This window comes from Prionailurus bengalensis, chromosome B4, assembly GCF_016509475.1.
Source record: "Prionailurus bengalensis isolate Pbe53 chromosome B4, Fcat_Pben_1.1_paternal_pri, whole genome shotgun sequence".
NCBI lineage: Eukaryota > Metazoa > Chordata > Mammalia > Carnivora > Felidae > Prionailurus > Prionailurus bengalensis.
In genome coordinates, this window is record NC_057358.1 from 117,248,506 (window position 1) to 117,275,979 (window position 27,474).

The following is a 27,474-nucleotide window of genomic DNA, read 5'->3' on the forward strand; positions in this document are numbered from 1 at the left end:
TTGTAGAACTGGTTTTGCTGGCTAGCTGTGTGTTTTGAGAGCCATTTAAACCCTGTGTGCCTGAATCTCTTTTTATGGGAAATGCTAGTGATAACCCAGTGGCAATGCAGACGTAAAGTCATATTATTCCATCAAGTTTCCAATCTATTTTGTAACACTTAAGAAATTTTTTAAAATGTTTATTTATTTTTGAGAGAGAGACAGACAGACAGAGTGCAAATGGGGGAGGGGCAAAGAGAGAGGGAGACAAAGAATCTGAAACAAGCTCCAGGCTCTGAGCTGCCAGCACAGAGCCCAATATGGGGCTTGAACTCGTGAACCTCGAGATCATGACCTGAGCCGAAGTCAGATGCCCCATCAACTGAGCCACCCAGGTGCCCCCATCAGGTTTCCAATCTTGAAGGTCTATGCTATAAAACCTTCAAAACTGATACCTCGACTTCTAGGAGGGAAGTCAAAATCCTTAAGCAGTTGGCTTTATAGACGGAAGGTATACTAGCAACAAGGTGCAGATGGGGGTGTTTGAGGCTGCCTTAGCTCCATCCGTTTCATGATATGGATAGTCACAGTGCAAATGCACGTTCCAGACCCCATCTCCCACTTCCCAGTTAATTGCCACTTTTAAGTCCCTTCTGTCTAGAAGTTCTGAAATCATAGCAGATCGGAGTCTACTAAATTGTAATGTGAAAGTGACAAAAAATTTAGATAACATATTTTACATATGAGATATCTATATGAATAGTCATAGTATTCTTTCAGGTAGATATTCATAATGATCGCTTTATAGGAAGTGGATATAAATCGTGAGGAGCGTTTATATCAAAACACAATGAACTTTTAGGCTCTTTCTCAGACTTACTCTTGTGCTAATGCTCAGTAAAACCCCCACTACTATGCAACAGAAGCATCTCTAGTGTGAGAAAGCCAAGGAGTTAGCATTAAGATCAAGAAGTTAGCTGTTTGTCACAGGTCTATCAGGTAGGAATGCTTTCAACGGTAAGGTACAGTGGGCCCAACAGAGAGTGGTTTCACCCATATTATTTACTTAAGTAATCCAGGGTTGATTTCAATGCTTCAACAATGAAATCAAGGACTCAGGCCTTTCCTTTCTTCTACTGAACCATTTTCCATATGTTGTTCTTACATTTATCACTTCATATTTGCAAGATGGCTGCCACAGCTCCAAATTTCATATCTCTACCTAAAAGCATCCTCATCAAGAAGAAAGTGTTTGTTATTTAAGAAAAAAATGAAGAAGGAAGAATGAGGAAAAGCTATAAGGTACAAGAAATGCTTTTTCTCCATGTGACCCTCTCAGGGAAGAATATCTTTCCAGAAGTCCTCCGTAGAATTTGCATTATTTCTTACGGCCCAGATTTAGGTTTACATGTCCAATTATGGGCAAAGACGTAGGGGGCTTCCATCATGATTCATCCCCAGGACTGGGTGAATTGCAGCCCTAAGTGGCTGTTGGGTAGACAACCAACAGTATTAGCCACAACAAAGTAATCCAAATGTGGGTTTACATAAAACAAGGACTTTGGGTTAAGTGAAAGCATACATTTTTAAATGTAAACTAGATGCATGTTTTATTCATGAACTAAACAATAAGAAACAAATGTACAAAAAGATGTTCTGGGATATGCTACGCAGAGAGTACCTAGATCACTTTAACAGAGTGAGTGTGTCTGTCTCCTCTGGGCACATGAGTCTTTTGAGTGGGTAAGACCTACCTAAGTGGAGCCCATGGAGACAAGAAAAGTTATCACTTGGCAGATAAGCTGTTATGGAGGTATCTTTAGGGAGCAGAATTGTCATGTCAACTGACAGGTCTCTAAGAAAAAGGATCACTGTGGTCTAATGCAATGGATGTCTGCCTGGTAACCATTTCTTTCAGGATCTGGTCTTCTGTCTTCCATGTGAGGCTCTGCTCTGCAGACAATCCCAGGACTCCAACATCATGGCCTCTAGGGTGGGCATGTGGTCCTAGTTTGGCCAACTGAATTCTCTATTCTAGGCAGGTGAACCTGGAGCAGAAACACAGAGAGACAGATGCAGTTGGAATTAAGTCATTCATGGTAATACCTACAAAAAAAGTTCAGAGTTTCCTGCTACTGGTCGTCCCATCTCCAGTCATTCCTAGGGCTTTATTTTTCAGCACTTTCTACTCATTTATTCATCCCACAATCTTTCCACGCATACCATGTATGCTGGGCACTGTCCTAGATTCTGGAGCTAGAACTACAAACAGTAACAATGTCCCTGCCCTCATGGATCAAGCAGTCTAATGAGGAAGACCAAGGACAAACAAGTAAACAAGATAATTGCACACTGGACAAGTAATGAAAGAAAGAAGTAGGATGATGTGATGGAGACCAGCTGGGGAGGCTACTTCAGACTGCATGGTCAGGGAAGACCCCCTTTAGCTACTCAGGATCATCCCAATTATCCTCTTTCTTGCTCTTTGCAACCAAGGTCAGCTTCTGTTGCTTGCAATCAAATGCTCCTAGCAGACACTTGAAACAAAAGGAATTCATCAGGCCCTATCACAACCTGCAAACACTAGACTCTAGACTATGAGTCTTTCTTATTCTGAATCCGTATGCCCAACCAATCTCTGGGTAACTAATTTTACCTACCAAGGGAAAAACATCTAGGTGATAATTAATATGCATATACCATTAATCTAGGGAGAAGGTGTTCTGAAGGGCTTATGGAAGTTTTCTTACAACTGCATATTCATGAAGGAGCTTTATGGTACAAATCTGACTTGTCTGAGGCTGTGGTATGAGTCAGTTCTTCCAGGGTCTGATCTCATCCCTGAATGGGATGATGGCTTCAGACAGAAAGAACTGAGAGATCAGAGTTAGTACCTGAACAATGCAGCAGGGTACCACAGCCCATGAAATCTGGCCTAGAGGGTCTGCACATCTTATCCATCATCTTTAATATTGGAAGTAGTAAATTTGGAAGTCATCTGGGCCTCATGGTATTATTGAAGGAACCTAGGTCTGAAGAAGTGAGAGCTGGCTGAAGGTCACACAGCTAGTTAGTGTTAGGGACCTGGCAATGACCCAGATTAACACTAAGGGCAGTCAGGAGCCTATGTATTTTCAGTTTGGAGCCCTGGTTGTGAACCCCAGCTGATACAATCATGGGACAAAACTTCTTAAGATAAAACATTTTTTATTCAATGCATGGTGACCAAGGACCTGGCATGTGCTGGGAGATGGGACTAGAAAAGTAGGTTTGAGTCAGATGCTGAGGAGCCTTGAATGTCTGGCTGTAGAATACGGACTTGCCCTTAGGAACAGGGCACCCCTGAAGATTTTTGAACAAGGGAAGTGGTGTCATAAGATCTGTGTTTTGCAGAGTTGAGTCTGGTGGGGACAGGAAGGAGCTGAAGATACTGGAGCAGGATTAGGAGGTATGAAAACAGTTTGGGTGAGGGATGATCAGGTCTTGAAGCAGAGCAATGAGAACAGAAAGGAAGAATAACATTTAAAAGGTGTTGCAGTGATATCAATAGGCCTTAGAGGAAGCGGGAGAGAGATCTGGTTTGGGGGTACCCAGGCGGGTGAGGAGAAAGAGGGCCAGACCAGCCATAGAGGTGGGTTGAAAAGAAGTAGGTGGGGAGGCAATGGATTTCATTTTAGCCTAGTTTATCCCAGGTGTCAATGACATATTTCCCTAGATGCATGACTGGTGAGCCTACCAAACCACAACTTGTAAAGTAGCCTCTGATGCTACACACAGGGAGGACATGTTGTTTCTCAAAATCCCACTGAGGACAAATGGTAGAAATGAAAGAAGTGGAACAAAAATGGTTTCAATAGGGGCGCCTGGGTGGCCCAGTCAGTTAAGTGTCCGACTTCAGCTCAGGTTCATGATCTCATGGTTTGTGAGTTTGAGCCCCACATCAGGCTCTGTGCTGACAGCTCAGAGCCTGGAACCTGCTTCTGACTCTATGTCTCCCTCTCCCTCTGCCTCTCCCCTGCTTGCGCTCTGTGTCTCTCTCTCAGAAATGAATAAACATTTTTAAAAAATGGTTTAAATAAATCTCAGTTGATTTGGAGGAGATGGCTGGGTTAGAGCAGAGGAAGGAGGAAGGGCAAGAATTGCAGGAGGGGGCAGGATCAAGCCAGCAAGGAATAGATACATGGCAAGAGTGGCCACACCGGAAGGGAGAAGTTGCGAATGTGCGGAGGGAGAGGGAAAAGGTGGGAAATGGGAGCCTGAAGTGTGGAATTACTTCTGTGTTGGAAGGGCTACAGGACCCAGCTCTTTTCTGAGTTTTTTTCCCCCAGCTCTTAGAACTACTTGCCTTAGTTATATCTGCGCAAAAGGGTTTTAAAACCAAGAGCCTGCCTGGATGGGAGCTGGTGGGGGCGTCTCGTGGCTCACTTGATGCTCATCAATAATCATTTAAAAGACCACCTCTACCTTAAACAATTTTGTGGGGAAAACATAGAAGGTCTATAAGAGATGCAGCTATCAGACCTCCTCCTGGTGTTTTTCTTTATCGTCTTCCTCCTCACTTTCCTCTTGGTTTCCCAGGTCAAAAGGGCAGAACTTCCTGTCTGAATTTTAAAGCCTCTGTCGCCTTGATTTTGTTCCTGGCTCAGTGGAGATGAATTCCAAGTTGAAGACAAACAATTGTGCCTTGTGAACAGTCACCGTGTGTTGAAAAGACCCCAAGTGCTTTTTTTGCAAACCTGTCTCAGGGAAAATTCCCAGTGGGGGAAGGCAGGAGGGTCAAATCCATCCTGGAAGAAGGAGCTCCAATTGCTCTGAGAATGTAATTTTCTAAGTAAATTTATAAAAGTCAAAAAGATCTAATAAGAACAGCGGAGCAAAGTTGATCACAAAGAGGGAAATAGCATTCCAGAAAACAAAAACTCCCCGAGCTGCAATATTTCTTGATATTAGAAGAGTTGCTCACATACCATCAGCCTGCTGGTTGGCAGCTTGCACCCATGATCACTGGCTGGCCAGAGTTATGGTCTCTTCTGAATCATGAAAGGTGCAGCTTGAGGGTTTTCTGGGTAAACTATCATACAGTGCTGTGCAGACACACTGTGTGCCCAGCCTGTGCCGCTCGCCTGGGTGAAAACACACCTCTACTTCCAATCTCCTGGTTCTCAAGTTACTGCAGAAAAACAGTGGTCCTGGATCTGGGAAAGGACAAAGAAAGTCTCTTGAAATTCCGTTCTCAGGATAGAGCTTACCTTTGCTAATATGAGGACTGATGCTCAACAAGAAATGTTCATGCAGTATCAGTTATGTTGAGATCAGCCCTCTGTGTTCCTTTTGCCCAAGTCTCTGCAGAAATTATCTTCTAGAGGGGCACCTGGGTGGTGCAGTCAGTTAAGCGTCCGACTTCAGCCAGGTCATGATCTCACCATCCGTGAGTTCGAGCCCCGCGTCGGGCTCTGGGCTGATGGCTCGGAGCCTGGAGCCTGTTTCCGATTCTGTGTCTCCCTCTCTCTCTGCCCCTCCCCCGTTCATGCTCTGTCTCTCTCTGTCCCAAAAATAAATAAACGTTGAAAAAAAAAATTTTTTAAAGAAATTATCTTCTAGAAACTGATCCTCTTTTCTCCTTTGTTCCTGCCCCAAACAGACCCCAAATAATGTATTTATCATCAACAACAAATATTTCATAAGTGTCTCCTGGATGTCATCCAGTTGTGCTAACCACCGATGTGAAATTATTTTCTAAAAGCCAAAGTGATTTGAAACTAATTTTCTTCTGGATATTTGAAGTCACCTAGAAATGTTGTCGATTCAAGGATAGATGTTGCTGTCACAGGGAGGTATTTTCTTTTTACTTTTTAAAACAAACTGTCTTAAGAATTCCCTCTCCATGCTATTTTGGGAATCCTCGGTTGAAATATGTATTTAATTCATCCAATAAGTGTTTAAAGGGTACACTGTTTATCAGGCACTAACCTGGGTGCCGACTAACTCAGTGGTGAATAATAATAGTTATAGTTAGCATATACTGAGTACTTTCTATGTTCTCATTGCTTTAAGCATTACGTTAAAAGTTTGTATGTATTCATTAATTTACTCCTAAAACACTATAATGTAGATACTATTAATTTATCATAAATTATTGCATACTATATATTATACATTATTTTAAATGAGGAAATGAGCACAGATAGGTGCTTGCACCAAGTCATGCAGCCAGCTAACAGAAGAGCTGGGATTTGAATGTAGCAGTCAGAGCCCTGGCTTTTAGCCACCTGGAGAAGCCCTGCCCTCATGGAATTTATATTCCTAGTAGTTCAAGCATATGCTGCTATAGATTCCTTTGCAAGCACATGATGGCTTCTGAGCGGTCCATGCTCCACCGAAGTGGGGAAACCAATAGCAACAATGAGCACCAGATTTTGAATCACTCTGAAGATCTGGCCTCAAACCCTCCACAAATTACTTAAAATGTTGAGACTCCATTTATATGAGTTGACATGTGTGAATTTTCTTTGCAGACTCTGAAGCACTATATACCTGCAAGGGATTGTTGCATTAATTGCTTCTGTCTGTGAAGTTGACCCATTATGCTGTCTGTCAGCCTGGATGAGCCGCGGGTGTTTGGAGAATCACTAGGGGTTAGAATAGCAATGGCAAGAGCTCCTATAGTCCTTCTTCTTCCAAGTTTTCTCCGTGTGACTAGACGACACTTTCTGTTCATGCGCAAATGCTTTTCAATAGGAAGAGAAGTTAGGCTCAAATACGCTCAGAATTTTAAAATAATTAAAGCCGAACTGTCAGGTTCACCCTAGTTGATACCCACATTAGTAACAAATGGTCCACATATCTATCAGTACAAAGTTGAGGATATTTTTAGATAGTCTCCATGTGGGACTAGGAAGTACTTCTGTCAGTATGAAGAGTATGACATTCATCATAGATGGTAGGATTAACACTTGTCACCTATTAATGTGGCCTTAGAAGACAGAGAGCTTTTCAAAAAATCCATAAACCTTTATTCACAAACCTTTATAAACTAATCCTTGTTCTCCTCTTTCTAGTCGTGTTCTTTGGGCAAGTTACATATCTCCCTGACCCTCAGCTTCCTCATCTGTGAAATGGGGACATAATATTGCAAAATTGTTAGGAGGATTTGAGATGATACTTGTACTAGCTCAGGTTGTTGTAACAAAATCCCATAGACTGGGTGGCTTAAATTCCTCACAGTTCTGGAGGTTGGTAAGTCCAAGATCAAGGTGCCAGTGAGGATTCTCTTCCTGGATTGCAGGCAACTTCCTTCTTGCCGTATCTGCACATACAGAGAGAGGTTAAGAGAGAGGGGGCCAAGGGAGCAAGCTCTCTGGTGTTTTTTCCTATGAGGGCATTAATTTCATCATGAGGAGCCACACTCCTGACCTCATCCAAACCTAATTACCTCTCAGAGTCCCGATCTCCAAATGCCATCATATTAGGTCTTCAACATATGATTTTGGGGAGACACAATTCAGTCTGTAGCACATGTAAAAAACTCAGTGTAGTGACTAAGAGGTTCTCAATAAATACTAAGTATTTCCAACTTTGGGGTGAACATCAAGATTTTTCCCTTTTCCTGGACATCCCTAATTAGTCTGGGGTGCCTCTGTTAGGTTCCTGCTGAAAGCAATTCATGCCATGGTTTGTAGCCTACAACACGAGCATTTCCTGTACTTGTCTAATGCCTGGGTATATTTTAAGGGAAAAACAAAACACCTAAGAGCTAATTTAAATTCTATTTTGCCCCAAATAAATAAGTGTAAAATTATATTTAAACTCCTATGCAACTATAAAACAAGCTGAATTTTTAAAAACCCAAACTGCTGCATAAGCAGTACAATTCAGAGTAACAACATTAGTGTGAGAGATGATGTTTGGATTAACCTAAATCATTGACCATGAAGATACAGTAGCTCTGACCTCTGGTGCCAATTCTTTAGTGTGCACCCTGCCCCTCTTTTTCTCGTTTGTACAGTATTCCATAATGTCATTCAGCTTTCACAGCCATTACTTATGAATCACTTAGGAATTAAGTTCACCCATGTTCCTTTCTCATTAGCCCAAGATCATTACAATGGTACCACTTTGTGCCAATATGACAGTGAATGCAAACACAGACCTGGGCACTGAAATCTTACAATAGTGTCTGTTTATAGGATAGGTGATCATCCAGGTGATCCAGGATATGCTAATATATACTTCTTAAAGCTGTCGTTGAAATGAATATACGAAATCACAAAATTTTAGAATTATCTTGGCAAACTCTTAGACTTATAAGGATCTACAGACCTTGGTTTAGGAACACTGATGTGATCCTTAGGCCTGTGAGCCTTGCCATCAGATAGTGTGGGTTCAAATCCTGCACCACCACATGGTACTTGTGTGCTCTTGAAGAAGTTCACTCATTTGGTCATTCATCAAACATGCAGCCAGCACCTACTATATTCCAGGCACTTTTCTAGGCACTGGGAATATAACTGGATATAAGACAAATATGGACACTGCCTCTATGGAGCTTATGTTCTAGATCTAGTGAGACAAGACCTCTGAACCTCTTCCCTAAGCCTAAACTTTTATATCTATAAGTAGGGATAATAATTGGGTCTAACCAGGGGGTCACTGGAGGGCTAGATTAAATGATGCATGTTTAGAAGGTGTGTTGCCTTATCTTATTTGTTCTCCTAGTTTCTCTCTCCATCCTTCTCACCCTATTCTGGGCTTCTGACTGGTCCTTCTGCTGTGAGGACTCTTATGGTAGAGATCGGAGGGTGGGAAAATAGGGCTGGGGGACTTATTCCCCTGACACACCTCTTTGCTTGCTGGGCTTCTGGTGGACAATGGCTGCTCAGCTCCACCAATGGCCACAGCTCCTGCCATGTGACTCCCTCCGTGAGCTTCAGCCCTTCCAGAAACTGCTTCCTCTGCACACCCGTCAGGTGTTAGGAGTAACCACTCCAGCTTATGGCTAGCTCCAGGTTGCCTCATCATCTCTTCCTGGTTTCTCCTAACCATGCCTCATCTTTGCAAATCATCCCATTCATCCCTCTGTAGTTACTCCATTTGAGCATGCCGCCAATTTCTCGCTGGAACCCTGTTTCTGAATCATACGTAAAGCATGAACCTTATTTCACAAAGTTAAGTGTTGAAGAATGGCCAGGTAATCTATTTTTGTTGAAGGAAATCAACTTTGCCTCCAAGCTCCCCTCCCATTGGGTTGGTAGGAAATACTGTGGCAATTCTCTGCTCTAGGGTCTCGTGAGAACATGGGACTGCAGTCTTTGGCCTCCAGCCTCTCCCTGCTGTTGCTGAGATTTCGTCATGGCCCGATCCCATCTGCGGGTCAGGCGGTGCACCACACCACAGCGTCTCATCTAAGAGTGCCACTCACAGCAGGGACTAAGGTTTAGGGGAGTGGGTGGGTGGACAGGAAGATTCCAGCCTCCCTGCCAAGTCCTGAAGCAGTAAGGCACACGTGGTGATGGACGCGCACGGTAGCTCAGGTGCACACGTGCTTGCTGGCATGCGGGGCCATGCCCTGCCCCACCTCATTCTAGAAGTTGCTCCTTTTCCCCACCCACAGTCCTTGGAGGCCCTCCGAGGGCTGCGTGTCCTAGGCGTCCCTCCCCCTAAACCTGACAGGCTGTCTTCACCGACCAGCAGCCCATGTCCAGATGTACACCGTGGATGGGCACAGAAAAGTCTTGGTGTGTGAGCATGAGTCTGGGCTGCAGCCTAACCAGGGAGAGCTGTTCAGATTGCATCGTACTTGTCTTGGTCTTCTGGGGCCGCCATCACAAGGAACATACAGGGTGGGTGGCTCAAACATCAGAAATGTATTTTCTCACTGTTCTGGAGGATGGAAGTCCAAGATCAAGGTCTGGCGGTGTCGGTTTCCTCTGGGGTCTCACTCCTTGCCTTGCACATGGCCTCCGCCTTGCTGCCCTGTCTCAAGGTCTTTCTGTGCACGTGGATTCCTGTTGTCTTTTTGTGAGTCTGAATTTCCTCTTCTTATAAGGACATCAGTCAGACTGGATGAGGTCCCACTTACGGCCTCATTTTAACTTAATCACCTCTTTGAAGGCTCTGTCTCCAGATGCAGACATTCTGAGGTACTAGAGGTTAGGGCTTCAACAGGCAGAGGGTAGGAGGGAACAATTCAGCCCATATCAGTAACATACTAACCTCACGATAACTTATTTTATATGAAGGAGAGAGTGCCTTTTTCTCTTCTTTTTTTAATTTTTTCAATATTTGTTTTTGAGAGAGACAGAAACAGAGCACGAGTGGAGGAGGGGCAGAGAGAGGGAGACAGAATTCGAAGCAGGCTCCAGGCTCTCAGCTGTCAGCACAGAGCCTGACGTGGGCTCCAACTCAGTAACTGCGAGATCATGACCTAGCAGAAGTTGAATACTTAATCTACTGAGCCACCCAGGCGCCCCTAGAGAGTATCTTTTTCTAGTAAGCACAAAGGCACCAAATGGACTAGTTGTGGTCCAGCTGGAGGTCCCTTAACGCTCAGTGATTCCAGGGTCTGTGTGTCATGCTTGTGACACAGAGGCTTTGGTAAGGGCTGGGAACTTAGGGCCTGGGACCAGCCTCTATGGAGACACAGACGGCCATTCCCCTCTGGGAATCTTACAGGTAGCTTAGCTCCAGGGAGTGGGGCTTTGTTTTCACCACCAAAAGGACTTTCTGACCTTTATCCTCTTTTCAGTCTGGGGGACTTGCCCCATTCTCCCCTTTTCCTCCCTTCTCTCTTCTCCCCTCCCAGGAGACCTAGCTCACTCTCCTCCACACACTTACTTAGCTTTCTTGCAAAAGAAGCAGATACATTGTCTTTAGCTGATTTTGGCTTTTGGCTCTGCAACACCAATCTCTTCTTATGCAAGGGACCAATGGCCACTTTTCTCCTGAATTTTGGGATGGGGAGGGGGATAAAGCAATGAGGAAAAAAATCCTCTTAATGGATTAAACTGGCAGACATGGAAAGACTCTAGCACAGCGCCCCATAGAATGAGAGCTCAACAATGTGAACCGTCATTATTATTATTAATGTAATTATCATTCTTATCACAACTACCATATATGAAGCAGCACTTAGAGTCTGTGGCCTGAGGAAAAAGCACCCTGAAGCTGGTATCTGACAGCATTGTCCGATAGAACTTTCTGCCACAATGGAAGTGTTCTCAGTCTGCACAGTTTGGTAGTCATTAGCTACATATGGCTCTTGAGCACTTGAAATGTGGGTAACCCAACTTTAAGTTCAAATAGCAATGGAGCTAGCTGCTATCCTACTGGGCAATCAGAATTATAAGATTTTTGTAGCAGCCGACGATCGAGAATGTTCAAGTATTTTCATTTCCTAGCCATTCCCTGAGCCCAGTTTTACTTCTCTACCCACTACAAAGACCAGGCTGCACCCCTATGGTTTCTATAAGCAAGCCAAAAAGCCAACAACATTTGGGAGCCTCAGGGGGACTTTTCCACATCGAAACGTTGACATTCCCAGTTGGTTCTGCACAGTGGGAACGGCAGAGTGATGCCATCCTCTGAGTCTGCAGTCTGCAGCACCACCTTCCCCAAATTTTATGTGGCATCTTAAAAAAGGATACCAAAGGAATTCAAGTTAATTTTGATTTCGTGCATTGGTGCAGACTTTTATGCCACCCCTCGAGACCTTATGAGATGCTGCGAGGCACCACTCAGCCAGGCCTGGAAGCTACACATTCCATACCCATGCCCAGGTTGCCAAGGCCTATGAAAGTCCTCTGAGCACAATTAGGATTTTTTACTAGATGCCTTCATGGTGTGCCCACTGGAAATGTGTACCTTGGCACAACTGGGCCTCCCGGCTCCTGTCACTTTCTTACTGCAACTGGAATTGGCACTTCAGCCCCTGGAAAATGGGCACCTCTCATCTTTACATTCTGCATGAATCGCCCCGTTCTGTGGAGAAGCAGGGCTCGCCTCAGACGCCTGCAGACATAACAGACGGGCTGCTTTTCCCGCGTCGGACTTTTCCCAGGGGCTGGAAAGGGGCCGAGAATCTCTCCTTGAGCCGCTGGAATTTTTCCTCTCCTCATTCTCTGCCCTTTCCAAATTATATAATTTCCTTGAAGCCACATGTTTTTAAAGTCTCATCCACACACCTTTGCAAATATTCTCAAATGATGTGTCTGTGTGTGTTTTAAAGCTACACTTGGCGAATGCATAGAGTTGAATGAAATCTGATGGTCTCTCCCGGTGTGAAATGTTTCTCTGACTCTGCATCACTAACAGAAAACAGTACGGGCTCATAATAAATGAGGCCCTCGGTGATCTGGGTCCGACTTGTGTTGACAGCCTGTGTCCTTCTGTTATTATGTTTGCTTCAGCAATACTGAGCGGCCTGTGGTTCCCCCAAATAAACCCTACTGTTTCGCTCCTGCATACATCTGCCTGTGCTGTTCCCAGACCCAGGACACCCTCCTTGTCCACCAGGGGACTGTCCTTCCTTGATATTCAGGCCAGCAGTCACCTGCTCCAGAAAGCTTTCTCCTAGTCCTCCTTCAGATGGTTGCTCTCTCCTCCTGCACAGTTTCAGTGTCCTGTATCTTACATGCTTCTGTGTTTCACTTGTCTCCTGTATTGTATTTTATTTCCTTGCCCATATTTCTCCGTTATTGAACTGTGAGACTATTGAGGACTACATCTGTGTCTTTTTCATCTGAACTTCCAGAACCGATCATAGATACAGCTCATCACCACTGATCACAACCCACTGTTGAATTGAAATGAGTAGAAAGAGCATCTGATGTGAAGAGGTTGTATGTTTTTCACACTCAACAAAGTTTTGTTAGATCGACTTGAATTGACTTGTCTTTGGATACAATTATCATCTGTGCACTAAAAAAAAAAAAAAAAGATGTAAATTACCTAAGAAATACCTTATGCCAAAGCTCAACAAATGAAATGAAATGGGGAGGTTTCAAGGGAGGAAGGGAGGAAAGGAAAAGTAGCCCCATGTGGAAACATTTATTCAGGGCTGCCCCATCAGCTCCAGCTCCAAAGGACAAGTTGGATCTAATATTGCCACCTAGTTTCACCCATCCTGGTCTAGGCTCCCCACCTCTCACCCAGACCTCTGTAGCAGGTGCCTCTCGTTTCCACCTGCCCTGTTATGGGCTGAATGTTTGTCTCCCCAAAAGGCACACCTTGAAGCCCTGACCTTGAAGGCATGATGGTGTTTGGAGATGGGACTTTTGGGAGGTGATTAGGATTAGATGAGATCATGGGGGTGAAGCCCTTGAGATAGAATTAGTGTCCTTATAAGAAGAGGAAGACAGTCCGGAGCTCACTCTCTGTGTTGTCATGTGAGGGCATGACAAGCCAGGTCTGTTAGCTAGGAAGTGGGCCACCAAGAACTGAATCTGCTGTCACCTTTATCTTGGACTTCCCAGCCTCTGGAAGAGGCTTATTGAGAGAATAAACATCTGTTAAGATACCCAGTCTATGGTATTTTGTGCTAGCAGCCTGAGCTAAGACATGTCCCCCTAATACTCCATTTTCCACCCAACAGCTAGAGTTAGCTCATACCAGTGTGATAGTTCAAGCCATTCTGCCTTAACCACCCTATTCACACTTGAATATAACCCACTCTCTTTTCCCCAACCTGTAATAACCTTCCATGATCTGGCTGCCACCTCCTTTCTAGAATTCCATCTTAGCCCTCTCCCTCTTAACCACATTCCAGCCACATTACCTTCGTTCAGTCCCTCACAGGCTATGCCCGTGTGTGCTGCTGCCCAAATTCCTGTAGCAACTTGGAAGGCTGGCCCTTAAACGAAAGACATCTTGTCATTGAGACCTTCTCTGGCCACTGTATCTAAAGTCATTCACAGCCATTTTCCATCATGTCGCCTGTTTCATTTTCTTTATAGCACATTTCAAGACCGGATATACTTTTTTGTTTATTTACTCATTCATTCTCCGTGTTCCCCAGCCAGGTTCATGAGGACAGGAACCTCATCTGCTTTGTTTGCTGCCCTATTCCCAGCTCCCAGAACAAAGCCTGGCCCGGGTTGGTGCTCGGAAATGATTGGTTACTGAAAGACTCGTGTGGGCCTGGCCCTGTGCTGGACACTTCCACAAACAGTATTTCATGTAATCACATCCAGAAGGGTTTCTTGCAAAAGTTAGCAGGGAATTGTCAATTATTTCCAGTTTTTTGACATACTTGGTGAGTTCATTCATAATTGGTTGCTTTGAAGTAGAAGTGAGTCAGAGAGTGTGACTTCATACCCAAGTCCATCCACATCAAAGTGTTTATGGATGAACGCAAGGGCAGCAAACTTAATGCGACCTTGCAAGGAAGGTGCAGGAAGCTGCAGCCTAAAATAATACTGTGGGCAATGGGAGCTCCCCACCAGGGTCTGCACTCCCGCTCCTGATCGCTCCGGCTCGATGCACCAATACATTGTGCCCCAATACGTTGTATCCACCCAGAAAGCACCCCTTTCAATGTGAAAAGATGATTGCAATTTCTGAAACTTTGAGATTCTTGGAAACAGTTTATTTTTTTAATATGAAATTTATTGTCAAATTGGTTTTCATACAACACCCAGTGCTCATCCCAAAAGGTGCCCTCCTCAATACCCATCACCCACCCTCCCCACCCTCCCACCCCCCATCAACCCTCAGTTTGTTCTCAGTTTTTAAGAGTCTCTTATGCTTTGGCTCTCTCCCTCTATAACCTCTTTTTTTTTTCTTCCCCTCCCCCATGGACTTCTGTTAAGTTTTGGAAACAGAGTTTATTTATTTATTTATTTTTTTTTTTAATTTTTTTTTTCAACGTTTATTTATTTTGGGGACAGAGAGAGACAGAGCATGAACGGGCGAGGGGCAGAGAGAGGGAGACACAGAATTGGAAACAGGCTCCAGGCTCTGAGCCATCAGCCCAGAGCCCGACGCGGGGCTTGAACTCACGGACCGCGAGATCGTGACCTGGCTGAAGTCGGACGCTTAACCGACTGCGCCACCCAGGCGCCCCGTAAACAGAGTTTAATGTGAAGGTTAGGTTGCACTTTTAAGAGAGCACTGTCATAGGGAATCATGGGATTTTCTTTAACTGTAAAAAAAAAAAAATCACAAAAAACCCCACCAGACTTGAAATTGAATACCTAGATTTGAGCCCAAATGCTGGTGCTTAGGAGCTCTGTGACTTTGGGCACTTAAGCTCACCTAATCTACTTACTCCTCTCTAAAAAGTAGTACTTGTTCTACCTGCCTCAGAAGTTTGTTCTAAAGGTCAGAACTAGAATGGCTCTCTGTGGGAAAGTGTAAAACCATCAAGTGCCATGCACTGTGGTTTGTTACTCTATTATCAAGATCTCCCTATGGAATCAGAAAATGACAGAATATTAGAAACTATTCATTCAAACCCTTGTACATGATACGCGTGTGCAGGTCTGTTTGTATGTTACACGCATTATAGCAACAATACGCCTCTTGATGTTTCCTACGCGCTTGAGAATATTAACACACCTGTGTAAAGCCCACAATAGGATGAAGGGCCAAGTGGTACTTTGGAAACAAATGCTGTCAGATTTGGGGAGGGTGGACTGGAGTTTTGCGACAGCCTCCTAATCAACTTTCCTGCCCTTTCAGTTTCTCTCCTCCCCGAGCCACCCTGTGTAGTAGCACCACAGATATTTCTCCAAAAAAGTAGTGTGATAAAATGGTTAGAGATACAGACATCATACCCAGACTGCTTTGGGCTTATTTCTCAGCTGCGCTGCCTAAATAGCCAGTTAGTTCAGCTCCTTGTAAAATTGGGAAAGTATCCATATCTTCTTCTAAGCTTGTTTTGAAGATGAAATGAGGTAGTATATGCAAAAGTACTTAGCATCCTGTCCAGCACTTAATAAACGTTTACTGGTATCATTATGTTGCTCTGGTGAGCCTATCACTGGCCTAATAAAATTTTTCTCACAGGATCTCATTTCCTACCAAACAGAAGCCACACCCCGCAGCAGGTTGTCTCTCTCCCATCTGGGAAGCCTTGTCTATTACTGCCTTCACTTCAGCAAACGGACGAGTGGCTTTCCTTCAAGCCCTTCTTGCCTTCAGGCTTGACTCTGGTTCCCTCTTCTCTGAACTCATAGGACCTTGTCGCTGTCTTATAGCACCCCCATTCCAGTTTTTAAGCTCTCTTATCTTCCTCATAAGCTCTTGGATGGCAAGGATTGTGACCAATTTGACTTGTATTCTTTGCAGGATCCCAAACAGGCCCCTTGACATATGTTTACTAAATGTGTGTTGAATGAATGAATTGCCTAATGTGATCGGAGGTGGCATCACAGAAATGAGAATTGAACTGTGTCCTGAAAGGAGAATGGGCCTTAAAAAATTGTTATTATTTATTTTGATTATAGGGCAGTGATGAAGAGTACACATCGCGTAGCTAAGCCACCCGCGTTCAGATTCCAATTTTCACACTTACGAACTCTGGGCAAATTGCTTGACTTCCCTGTCCTTCAGTTTTCTTGTCTATTGGGTAAGGATAATAAAAGTACTTCTTCATGATGTTTTATCCTGAGGATTATCACATGAACTTAGTGGCAACCTGACATATAGTGACTGCTCAATGAACAATAGTATTACAATGTTTATCATGAAAGTAATATACGCTTCTTGTAAGAATTCCAGGAATACAGTAAAAAGTGGAGTTCCTCACTCCACACCAGCAGCCTTACCTCACAGACACAGCCACTGCTATTGGTTTAGTGAATATCCTTCCAGAGGTTTTATGAATATAAAATATATTTAACAACATAAACCAAATCATACCACGTGTACTATTCTCCAAGTTGCTTTTTCTACATAACCGTATATCATGCTTATCTGTCTATGTCAATACATAGTCTTTTACTTCACTCCTTTTAACACTTGCCCAGCATATCCCTTTACAGATCTGCGATAATTAGTCTGTGTCATATTGGTGGCCACTGAGGCTTTCCCAGCTTCTCACCAGGATAAATACCGTGCAGCAAATATCTCAGAAGTGCAATGTTGGGGACGTCTGGGTGGCTCAGTCGGTTAAGCATCTGACTTGAGCTCAGGCCATCATCTCATGGTTCATGAGTTTGAGCCCCACCCTGGGATCCATGCTGGTGGTGCAGAGCCTACCTGAGATTCTCTCTTTCTCCCCCTCTCTCTGCCTCTTCCCTGTGTACACTCTCTCCCCCTCTCAAAAATAAATAAACTTCTAAAAAATTAAAAATAAATTAAAAAAAAGAAGTGCAACTTTGTACACTTGTGATAGTACAGCTGCAAGATAGAGTCCTGGGTATGATGCTTTGGTGACTAGATAATATCCATACTGACATGCAAGGACCTCAGTTGCACATCATAATCCTTGGTCCATATCATTGTCATTGGTCCTCCCATGGCCCTCTTGTATTTTATGTGTTGATCTATGTTTGCTAATAATAACGCAATAATCATGTTCCAGAGTTTCACAGTAATTTCTCTCTTGCTATCTGGAAAGATAGTAACAATTACAATCAAAGAATAGGATTTAAGAAGGCAGAGACCAGTAGCTGTTCTTGTGAGGTAAATAGTGTGAGTACTCTGGGAGGTAGGAATAAATACGGCTTGTTGAGGGCCCATGGTGAGAAGTGTGGTCTGATTTGAGAAGAAGGTTTTGTTAACTAAAGCTGTGGAAAAGAAAGTCAGATTAGAGGAGCAGAGCCAAGGAGCTGGGATTTTAAACCAGGCCAAAGGATGAATCTCATAACACAAGATGCGTTTTTCAAAGGTTTACCTGGGGACCATAGTCAGAATAGACTATCACTATTGTAGTTCACTGTTTAGTGTGCAAGTAGATTTTTACACTAAAGATACCTGCATCAGTCACAAGAGATTGGGTTATGCTGCCATAACATATAACCCCATAAATGGCGGCTTTTGACAATAGAATTTGATTTCTCATTCATGCTCCCTGTCCCCTAGGGACTGGTTGGAAGTGGGGTGGCAATGAGTTGGTTCTGTCTGTCATTTATCAGAGACATTGAGGGATGCAGGCAGACGGACAGTCACCATCTCCAGCATTGCTGACTTCCAAACCAGAGGGAAGGAGATGATTGGTAAGTCTTACATCGCTGCTGAATGCTTCAGCCTGGAAGTGACCCGTTTCACTGCCTTTCTCAACTCACTGGCCAGAAGTAGCCACCTGACCCTATCCAATGCCCCAAAGGGCCCAGAACTATAATCCCATCCCATCACATGCCCTGCAGGAGGAGAGCTAAAAATAATTGACAAATCATCACCACTAACCATCTCCTTTCCATTATTTAAATATCCTTCTCAGAAAATACCATGACAATGGAGAGAGGAGGACCGAATGATACTGTGGGATCTAACATTGCTTCAAAATATTGGGCTAAAGACAAGCCTTGAATATGCTTGAAACAGTCTGGTTCTATGAGGCCAAATATTATTTTGAGAATGGCTTTGGATGAGGTAGAACAGCCTGTAAAAGCGTTTAGAATGTGTGAAAACCTGTTCAAGAGAATCATCATGGCAGATCCACTCTCCTTCCACTTGGTGTCTTGTCTTCTCAATTTTCTCTTCCCTAGGTCCTTAGACCTTCTCTGGGGCTTATATGAGGCACATTCGGTTTCCAACTGATTCCCTGTTCAAGATGTTTCCAAGGACAAGAGTGAAGTTATAATGATGAAAATCATCACAAGGATAGTAAGCCTTTTAGTGTAACTTTCCCTGTGCTAGTGCTTTCCATATGTTAACTGATGTTTCTTCACAGTAACACTATAAGGGTAGTTATTCACTATTTCCTTGTTACAAATGAGGAAACCAAGACACAAAAGGGTTAAATAACCTGCCCCAAGGTCACCAAGGATCAGAAGTGAGGCAGTGAGCCTCCTAGGATGGATATGATTGCTAGGGCAATTGGTAGAAGGAATATTCTTAAGCATCCCCCACTCCCAACTGCAAACCCATAGCTACCATAATTTACCACAAAACCTCTGTATTTTAATAAAAAAATTTCATCCCCCCACCCAATGCCCCATTAATTCAGCTAGTATTCAATCCAATAAACACTCATGGAGCCAACAGTTCCTTTAATAGACCTGATGTGAAAATCTTAACATAAAAATCAGTCATGCTGTCACCTTGGTTGAGGACCTGCTTTGTTTTTACTAACTAGTCTGCTTTCATGGTCACTCCTAATAATCCCTTGATGTTTGCTCCTCTCCTCTCCATTTTTTTTTCCCTCTGAATGCTTTTATAAATTCACCATGAAAAAAATCACCTTTTATAATACATTCCCCTCTCCCCCCCTCCGATGTGGTAGCTTTTGAAACACGCACTAATATTCCTATACCTTTAACCTTTAAATCTAGTTAATACTCCTTTGGCTTCAGGCTAATTAGGGACGGTGATAGTGCTCATTCCTGTATTTCTTTATAACTTGTATCTGAGACCTGTACAACACTTTATTAACATTAGGCCTCACAACACCTCTGTGAAGCAGGGTGGGCAAAGGAAAAAGCAAAGATGAAAATAAACAATGTGCTAAGTATGTGCCATAAATCAGAAGTGACACTTCTACGTTTTCCATTGTCATCTTTCAGTGTAGACATCATCAGAGAACTTTAACATTGAGGACTCACCTGGTGTCCCTATACCCTTCCTTCTCTAGTTTAAAACTTCAACTGCTGGCACTTGGCTCTTGGGCCCACTTTGTGACCCTCAGGAACTTACCTCTAGACTAAAAGAGAAGTCTTTACTTAGGGTCTGGAGCAACCCTACTACCCTTCCCTGAGTGAGGAAGAGAATGGGACTGTCCTCAGGATGGTCTAAAGGTACCAGTCACATGGGAGAAAAGAGAGTGAAGAAGGGACCCCATGTTGATGAGAAGTGATCCAGACCAGCCACATGCTCAACCTAGTTCCATTGATCTCATACATTGACTCATCCCAGGCACAACCTCCACCTTCTGGTACTTATGGCGTGGCTCTGAAGACTCCATTTTATCTGTAACTCACTCAATCTTAGAGAAGATGGGACAGAGGTGAATTGTCTTCAGAGTTAGAGAATGCCTCGGTGTGTGATTGATGTGACTGATGAGCCCATGAGAAGGAGGGTGGCTGGTGTGTTGAGACTGACACTCTAGTGAAGTTGGAGGCATTAAAGCTGCACAAACCCTCTTGTCCTGGGAGCTGAGGAGAGCAGGGTTCTATGAAGACAAGCATGAGAACCTGGAAAGCCAGGCAATTACCTACAGTCAAAATCAAGGTCAAGTGTTTGTCAGAGGCTAGAATTGCAACACAAGGTAGAATCACTCAAATAGATCACTGGACCACCTCTGTGGGAAACAGTTCAAAGATCTTCAGCATACAAGAGCAATGTAGTTCCCTTAAGAAGATTAGAGGAATCATATAATTAGGAGAGCTTGGATAGAGGTGAGGCTTAAACCATGATTTTTGGTCTGGGAAAATCTTGAGCTGATTTCATTCAGCTTTTAATTGTAGACACAGGGACTTTTCCTCCTACTGCAATAACTTGCCAGGTGCCCAAGGGCCCCACCATTCTTGTTGGGGGCCTTCTGGTGCCCTAAGATATTGTTTGTTGGGTTGATCACATGGGGTAAGTCCAACTGTGACATCATAGCCAAGCTGGGAGCACAGACGGTTGTTATTCCTGCTAAACAGTCAGTGAGAAACCCTCACCGGATGTCAACTGGTATAGCCCGTGGGCATGAGTGATGCAGAGAGTTCTGAGTAGATTATGGGTATACTGTGGATGCTGTTTCTGTTCATGCGCATGTGGCCCCTTCAGATCTCGCCCTCTTGTCCCAGACTTCACCAATTTTTTTCTCTCCCCTCTGGCTCTCTCCAACTCTTGAAGCTCAGGGAGTGGGGCTAGTGAGGGATTGTTCTCACTCATGACATTGCTGCCAAATGTTTTGTCCTTTCTGTGGGTCTTTTCCATTTCCCTAATGGCCTAAGCTTTTGAAACTCAAAAGTCAGGAAGAGTCTTTTCCCGGCTGTTTTCCATTGTAACATCCTTTCTCTGAGGCAGTCAACACAGAATTGCCCAACTGCTTCAAAGAGAGTTAGGGGCATGGGGGAAGCACCAAGGAGAGAAAGGAAATGTTGGGATTGAGGGAAAGCATTGGTTAATACAATACAAGGATGTCAAATATTTTTCTCCCACAAATGTAATCCCTTAGAGGCTGGTCTAAAGTTGGTTGTCTCGCTTGGGTGGAAAAACTATCTGGGGTGGCTCTTGGCAGATCTATCAGACATCTGTATGTGAAGCAGCAGTTGGGTACCCCAGGATGAACACAGAGGGTAAGTATGGCTCTGATCAAACACAGCCAAGGAGGTGGGGGAGCAGGCAGGTGTGGGAGCAGCAGCCACCCCGTGGGCCACCTAGGACCCACATGTGGTAGGAGAGAGTCTGGAGGGTTTCTCCCTGACTGCAAACATCCTCACACAGCAGAAGAGCCACAAACAACCGCCAGCATGAGCAGTGCACATGAGGAGCTGAAATTCCATAACAAGACTGGGTGGGGATAGAGATTCTTGGATCGGAGGCAGGGTCCTGGATTGAGGATGATGTAGCCCGGGAAAACCAAGATCCCACTAGAGCAGAATAAAGTTGCTTTTTCCAGTTCTTGTAGTCTTGAGGGTAGTTAAGGATGGATTGTTTTATGATTCCATCTAGTAACTGTCCAGGCTCTGTGTCTTGGCTTTAAGGTGAAGTGTTGACATTGAAAGGAAAGATCCTTCTGTTTAGGGAAAACTGTGGTTTACATAATTCCTATATTTAAACTTTATCTAGAGATACTAAAACAACCCAGCCCTTCAAAATGTAATCGTCTGAGGTTGATTTTATATGAGATGAAGCATCTAGGTGGACCTTGATTCTTGTCCCAATTGACTGAATTGGCTGAACTCGGTTAAACAGAAAATACTGGGTCAACCACAGATACACTATGATTCTTGAGAAACTGACTTACCTTCTCCTGAGTTCTGCATTGCCCATCTGTAACATATGCTCCTAGGAAGCTGTTAATGTGAACTGCCCTAATTTATGTGAAATGCTGTGTGAAGGATTTCGATTCTCTGAGTGTCTATGCCAATGATGCTATACAACACACACACACACACACACACACACACACACACAAACTTGCTGAAGTCAGCCAAAGTCCACAGCCCCAAAAGGCACTTTACAAAGGGGTGAATTAGAAGATAAAACAAAGCTGAGATTCTCTGAGGCAATTTATGGCAATCACCAATCCCAAAGCTCCCCATTTAAATTTGACTCGTTTCCAATTTTGAAAGATGTCATTTGTGTAAATGCAGGGCACATTTGCTTTGGGGAGAGCAGAAATGTCCCCAACTCCTGGTGGTAACGGATACATCTGAAAAATGAAATCAAATCAATTTTACTCCCAGGAGGGACAGGTAGAGGACTCCCATTTCCTGCCAAATCAGTTGGAAACAATGAGGAGAGAGAAAAAAAAATGGAGCCCTCCCTTCTCTTTCTGGCCTTAGACGTGAACTCTTGATAAGATCCTGGAAAACAAGCAGCATTTTTAACAGCCGTTTGCCCTCTTCAGCTGAGAAAACAGCACGAGCCAAAACTAGGAACTGGGGCCACCTCTATTGTGAATGTGGCCAGGCTGACTTATTGTCGCCAAACAGCAAATCACGAAATGACTGAGATAAGGAATATAATAACATTTTCACATGAACCTTACATTCTTACCTCTTCTATAGGAAAGGATATCCCTGCAGGAAGGAGGAAGGTGGGGCCCTGCCCATGTCCTACAGCGGTGCTGGGACTGCATTGTCCAGGCCTTTTGTAGGGACACAGGAAGAGGGTACGGAAGTTTCTACAGGAAAACAGAGAAAAGTTCAAACATAAACAGCATCCAAAAAAATTTACCAACAGTGAACTAGATTTCCTCTTTGGGCCTTCCATGCTTCCATGCACCACTGGGCTGGCAGATTTTAATCTTGGACTCTGTTCACCTTGGTAACCTCCAGCGTGTGTGATCGTGCTGTTTCCCTACTTAATAAGTTAGGAGGATGTGTTTTCTATGGCACTGGAGACAAAAACAACCTCTTTCCAGAGACTGTATCCTGGCCTGGCTGGAGTCCGTTCTGTCTTTTCCATTTGTCATTTCTGGGGAGGGCACAGCTTCCCTGAAGTCCCGGGTGGGACAGGGCGGCTCCCTTTTATAGGAGACTTTGAACAAAAGCTGAAAGGGACCAAATCTCCACTTCCCACAAGGCAAGGGTTTGGGTTTGGCTCCCCCGTTTTGGCCAGAGATGTGCCTGGAGACGCTCACTCATAAGGGATGTGAGAAGAGTTGTACCCCCACTCCAGGGAGGGCTCGCATTTTCCCTCCCCACCCCTCTTCTCTCCTCCACCCTCCAGGGCTCCGAGGAAGTTGCTACAAGGACGTGTGCTGTCCATTCTGAGGCCACATGGCACTCTGGCATTAGGGCTGAGTTACGAAAACTACAGTTCTAACAGGGAGAAGTAATTCCATGGTTAAATCTGAAAGAAAGGGGCTAAAATAAAAGAGAGAGAGAGAGAGAGAGAGAGAGAGAGAGAGGCTTTGAGGGACTCCCCTCCCTTATTGCTGGTCCTTATATAGGAAACCAAAATTGGGCTCCTCTCGCTGCAGAGATGGGTGACGATGAATGATAGAAAAAATGTTACCAGATAGATCCCTGATTGGAGGCTTGAGAGAGTCTTCTCAAGGACAACCTCTGAAATGCAAGGAGTTTCTTTCCACTTTTCCCACTGATTGAAACCCCTTCAACTTTGGCTAGGAACTGTGGAAATCACTTCCAAACTGCTTTAACTGCCAGGCACTAAAAGGAGCATCCGTTACTTCTCAGATGGGGCCAATCACACATTGCGGGGGCAAATGGTTACCGTGAATAAACTGACTTCCTAGACGATGCCATTATGGGAAATTAAAACACTCCTTACCCCTCGAAAAATAGCGCTTAAGCCCAAGTATCTTTCACAGCCCATCAGAGGAGAGAGTTCTGAGTAGACTACTCTAGCTTTTTAGGTGATATCTTTTTCTGAATTGCTTTTTCCAGAACAAATGACTTCCATTATGTTCAGCCAGGGACCAATTCTTCACTTAAGTATGTAAAGCAAAATACGACTTGTGCTCTGGATGTGTTACTTACCATAGAAAGCTTTTCTGACAGTCGCCCCAGTTGGGTGATTGAAGTGTGTTATATAAAAGCCCAGTTACAAGTAAGAGGGTGACCTTGACTTCTGAGACTAGTTTCAAACGCTGATTAAGATGTATTCAGGACATTCTGCTGCATGTGAGAGATACATGCCTTTTCAAAAAACAGTTGACAGAGGAAACTCGTTCATGCAACACAAATTTATGGAACAACTGTTGCCTTCATTCATTCATTCATTCATTCATTCGTTCATTCACTCCTTCATTTATATAATAATATGCCAAGGATTGGGTTACATTTTAAGAACAGTCAGCAGTGATTTTCAATACATTTCATAACAAGGCATTAGCCCTTGGAGAACTTGCTGGACATTCTATTGGAGGTCCTTCTCTCTGTGCCCAGTATTAACCCTCCAGTTGCTGAGTTTATTTCAATCGTTTAGTAACCACCACAGCCGTGCCCCTGCATGCCAGCTGTTATATCACCGAACAAGGTGACATACTAAACACAGTTCCCCATCTCTAGAAGTCAACAACGCAGGGCCGGTTTCTGTAAGTTAGGATCAGCTCACAGAGAGACATATTACAAGGATCTTTTAGTCTCAAGCTGACCTGAGCCTAAAGTCCTCCATAGGCTCCACTGAGGGAGCCTTAATTCCCACTGAAGGGTAGCAGCAGGAGTGAGGAAAGGCTGGGTATGAGACGGAGCTGAAACAAACAGGGGAATTACGTTGAGGATGATGAACCTGGGGAGGGACTACCCAGCTATCTATGGGTGCTTTGTTTCCCACCTGGCCCAGTAGGGGTGCAGCTGCCTATGGAATCAGACCTACCACACTCCAAGACCAGCAGATGCCTGAGCAGGGGTGGGGCTAGGGGTCTCTAAAACAACCAGCTAAGCAGGACCACGCAGCTCCAAGCTTCCACCTCATTGCTGGGGCTTCTCATTGAACATTGAGATCCTGTTTTGTTCTTTCCCCGTGTATACTCCTAGATCTGGACTCCCCACTTTCTTCCCCACTCTACCTTCCCAGAAACTGAATTCTGATCCATGATACCTGCCAGTCAACTCCTGGTTAACAAATACCCAGCCTGGGGCTCCCCTGTGCTCTAATGTTCTGTGCCTGCTTTCTCCCCCGTTTTCATTCATTCATTCATTCATTCAACATTTGTGCATTAATTTGATAAATAATTATTTTTTTATGTTTACTTATTTATTTTGACAGAGAGAAAGAGGGAGAGAGAGAATCCCAAGCAGGCTCTGCACTGTCAGCACACTGCCCGAGGCAGGGCTGGATCCTACAAACCGTAAGACCATGACCTGAGCAGAAATCAAGAGTCAGATGCTCAATCGACTGAGCCACCCATTCATTCAATAAATAATTAAGTGCCAATCCTGGCCATGCTCTCTGCAGGGCCAGGGATGTAGCAGTAACCAAGATGGACATGACCCTGCCCTCAGGGGGCTATTAATCTGGCCAAATGACAGAGAGGTGTCACATTGTATTTGATTCATTTGAAAATTTCTTCTTACATAATCCTATTTAAATATGCTATTTAGAAGCTAATGTTCTAGACTGGTGAGTTGTTAGATTTCCCCCCATTTTCTTATTGTTCAAATTATTTTGATGTGTTTATATGCTTCTGTAATAATCTACAATAATAAATAAAATATAATTTTGCATATGGTTATATATAATTATAAATCTATAGGCCTTGAATAGCAAGCCCATCTGAACTAGATTAAGCCTTCCTGAGGCTCTAAGAGATTCAAGACATGACCTTCACCTGGTGATACGGTATGCAAATTAATGCCAATGAGAGCTAGTATTTATGGAGAGGGTTGACATATTTCAGGCACTGTGCAAAACACTTTACATGGATCCCCCCATTTATCATAATAAGAGATAGTTACTAGTGTTATCCCCATTTTACAGATAAGGAAACTAAGGCTCAAAGAGGGTTAAATAACAGGTTGTAGGAAGACAAACCTTTTAATGCTTGAATCTGCAATTTATTTGGCATTGCCGCACCTAAGTGCAGAGGTGACAAACAGAATATGTAACGACCGGTATGGAGAGAACACTAACCAACCAGAACAGATGCCGTGGAACAGAAGCAGGGCCTGAAAGGAGTCACTGGGGCAGAAGCTGGGGTAGTTGGATTGGCCAAGTCATGGATGGGGTCAGCTAGGAGAGCATCTGTTTGTGGATTTTTATTTCATTTGTTCATTTATTTCAATATGTTGACCACTCAGCCTGCCATACCTATAGAGCCCCGCACAGGTGAAATGGAACACCCCCCCCCTCCACTTCCTGTAGATCAGCTGAGTGACCACTGTGTTTATCAGAAAATTGGAGAGTTACCAAGGGTCAGATTGACTTTTCTAGCCTATTTTAAACTCTCAGTGTACTTTGGAGTATGCTGAGATAGTGACTATAATTTTATACAAACTGCCTTAGATTACCAAAAGCTTTCTTTCCTGTTTCTAGACCACAGTGCCCAAATTGGAAATCTATGGGCTGAATTCAGCCTGCAGAGGTGTTTTATTTAGCCCACACAATGGCTTCTCATTTTAAATAATAAAAGCTAACATTTCTGTAGCACTAACTATAGGCCAGGCATATATACATTTTACATATATAAACTCACTTTATCTGCACATCAAACCTACAAGATCGGTACTATATGACTGTCCTCATTTTACAGATGAGGAAACTAAGGCACAGAGAGGTTAAGTAACTTGCCTAAAGTGGCACAGCTAATTAAAAAACTGCAGAGGTGGAAGTTGAACCCAAGCAGTCTGGCTCCATAATGCAAGTTGTTGACCATTATGCTCCTCTGCCCCTCTGGCGTGTTTGAACTCTTTGTCGACGTTTAAAAATCAAGAGAACTAAGATAAAAACCTAGACTTCCACCTTGTCAAAACCAAAGATCAGGAGTTCTAATAACCTTGAGTTCACTCCCCTGTGGTAAAAGTTGGTCTCCTTTGCATGCAGAAGTGTTCTTTGACTTTCCCAGTCCCCTACCGTTTCCTATTGCCTTCCAACACCGAGGCCGTCAGTTATTCACCTTTGTCATCAGGTTGGCACTGTTATCCTACAGACACTCTGTTCACACTTGTGTATGACCTGCCTGGCTCCTGTAGACACTTGTGCCCCCTCAAGTGAAAATGGGGTACATTTTTGCTCTAATAACACGTTATAACTTAGGAAGTGCAGAAGTATATG

General features: G+C 43.9%; 1 long non-coding RNA gene across 2 annotated transcripts; it reads right to left on the bottom strand.

Annotated features, from left to right (window-relative positions):
• Nucleotides 1-813: 813 nt before the first annotated feature.
• Nucleotides 814-23,086, bottom strand: LOC122472530. 2 transcript variants are annotated; one of them, XR_006294461.1, is made up of 4 exons: nt 22,792-23,086; nt 7,202-7,285; nt 4,947-5,174; nt 814-2,027 (listed from the first exon to the last, which is right to left on the bottom strand). It is a non-coding gene; the product is annotated as an uncharacterized LOC122472530 (long non-coding RNA). The 2 variants fall into 2 exon arrangements; XR_006294462.1 differs by lacking the exon at nt 7,202-7,285 and having other exon boundaries at nt 22,792-23,075.
• Between the last annotated feature and the right edge of the window lie 4,388 nt (nt 23,087-27,474).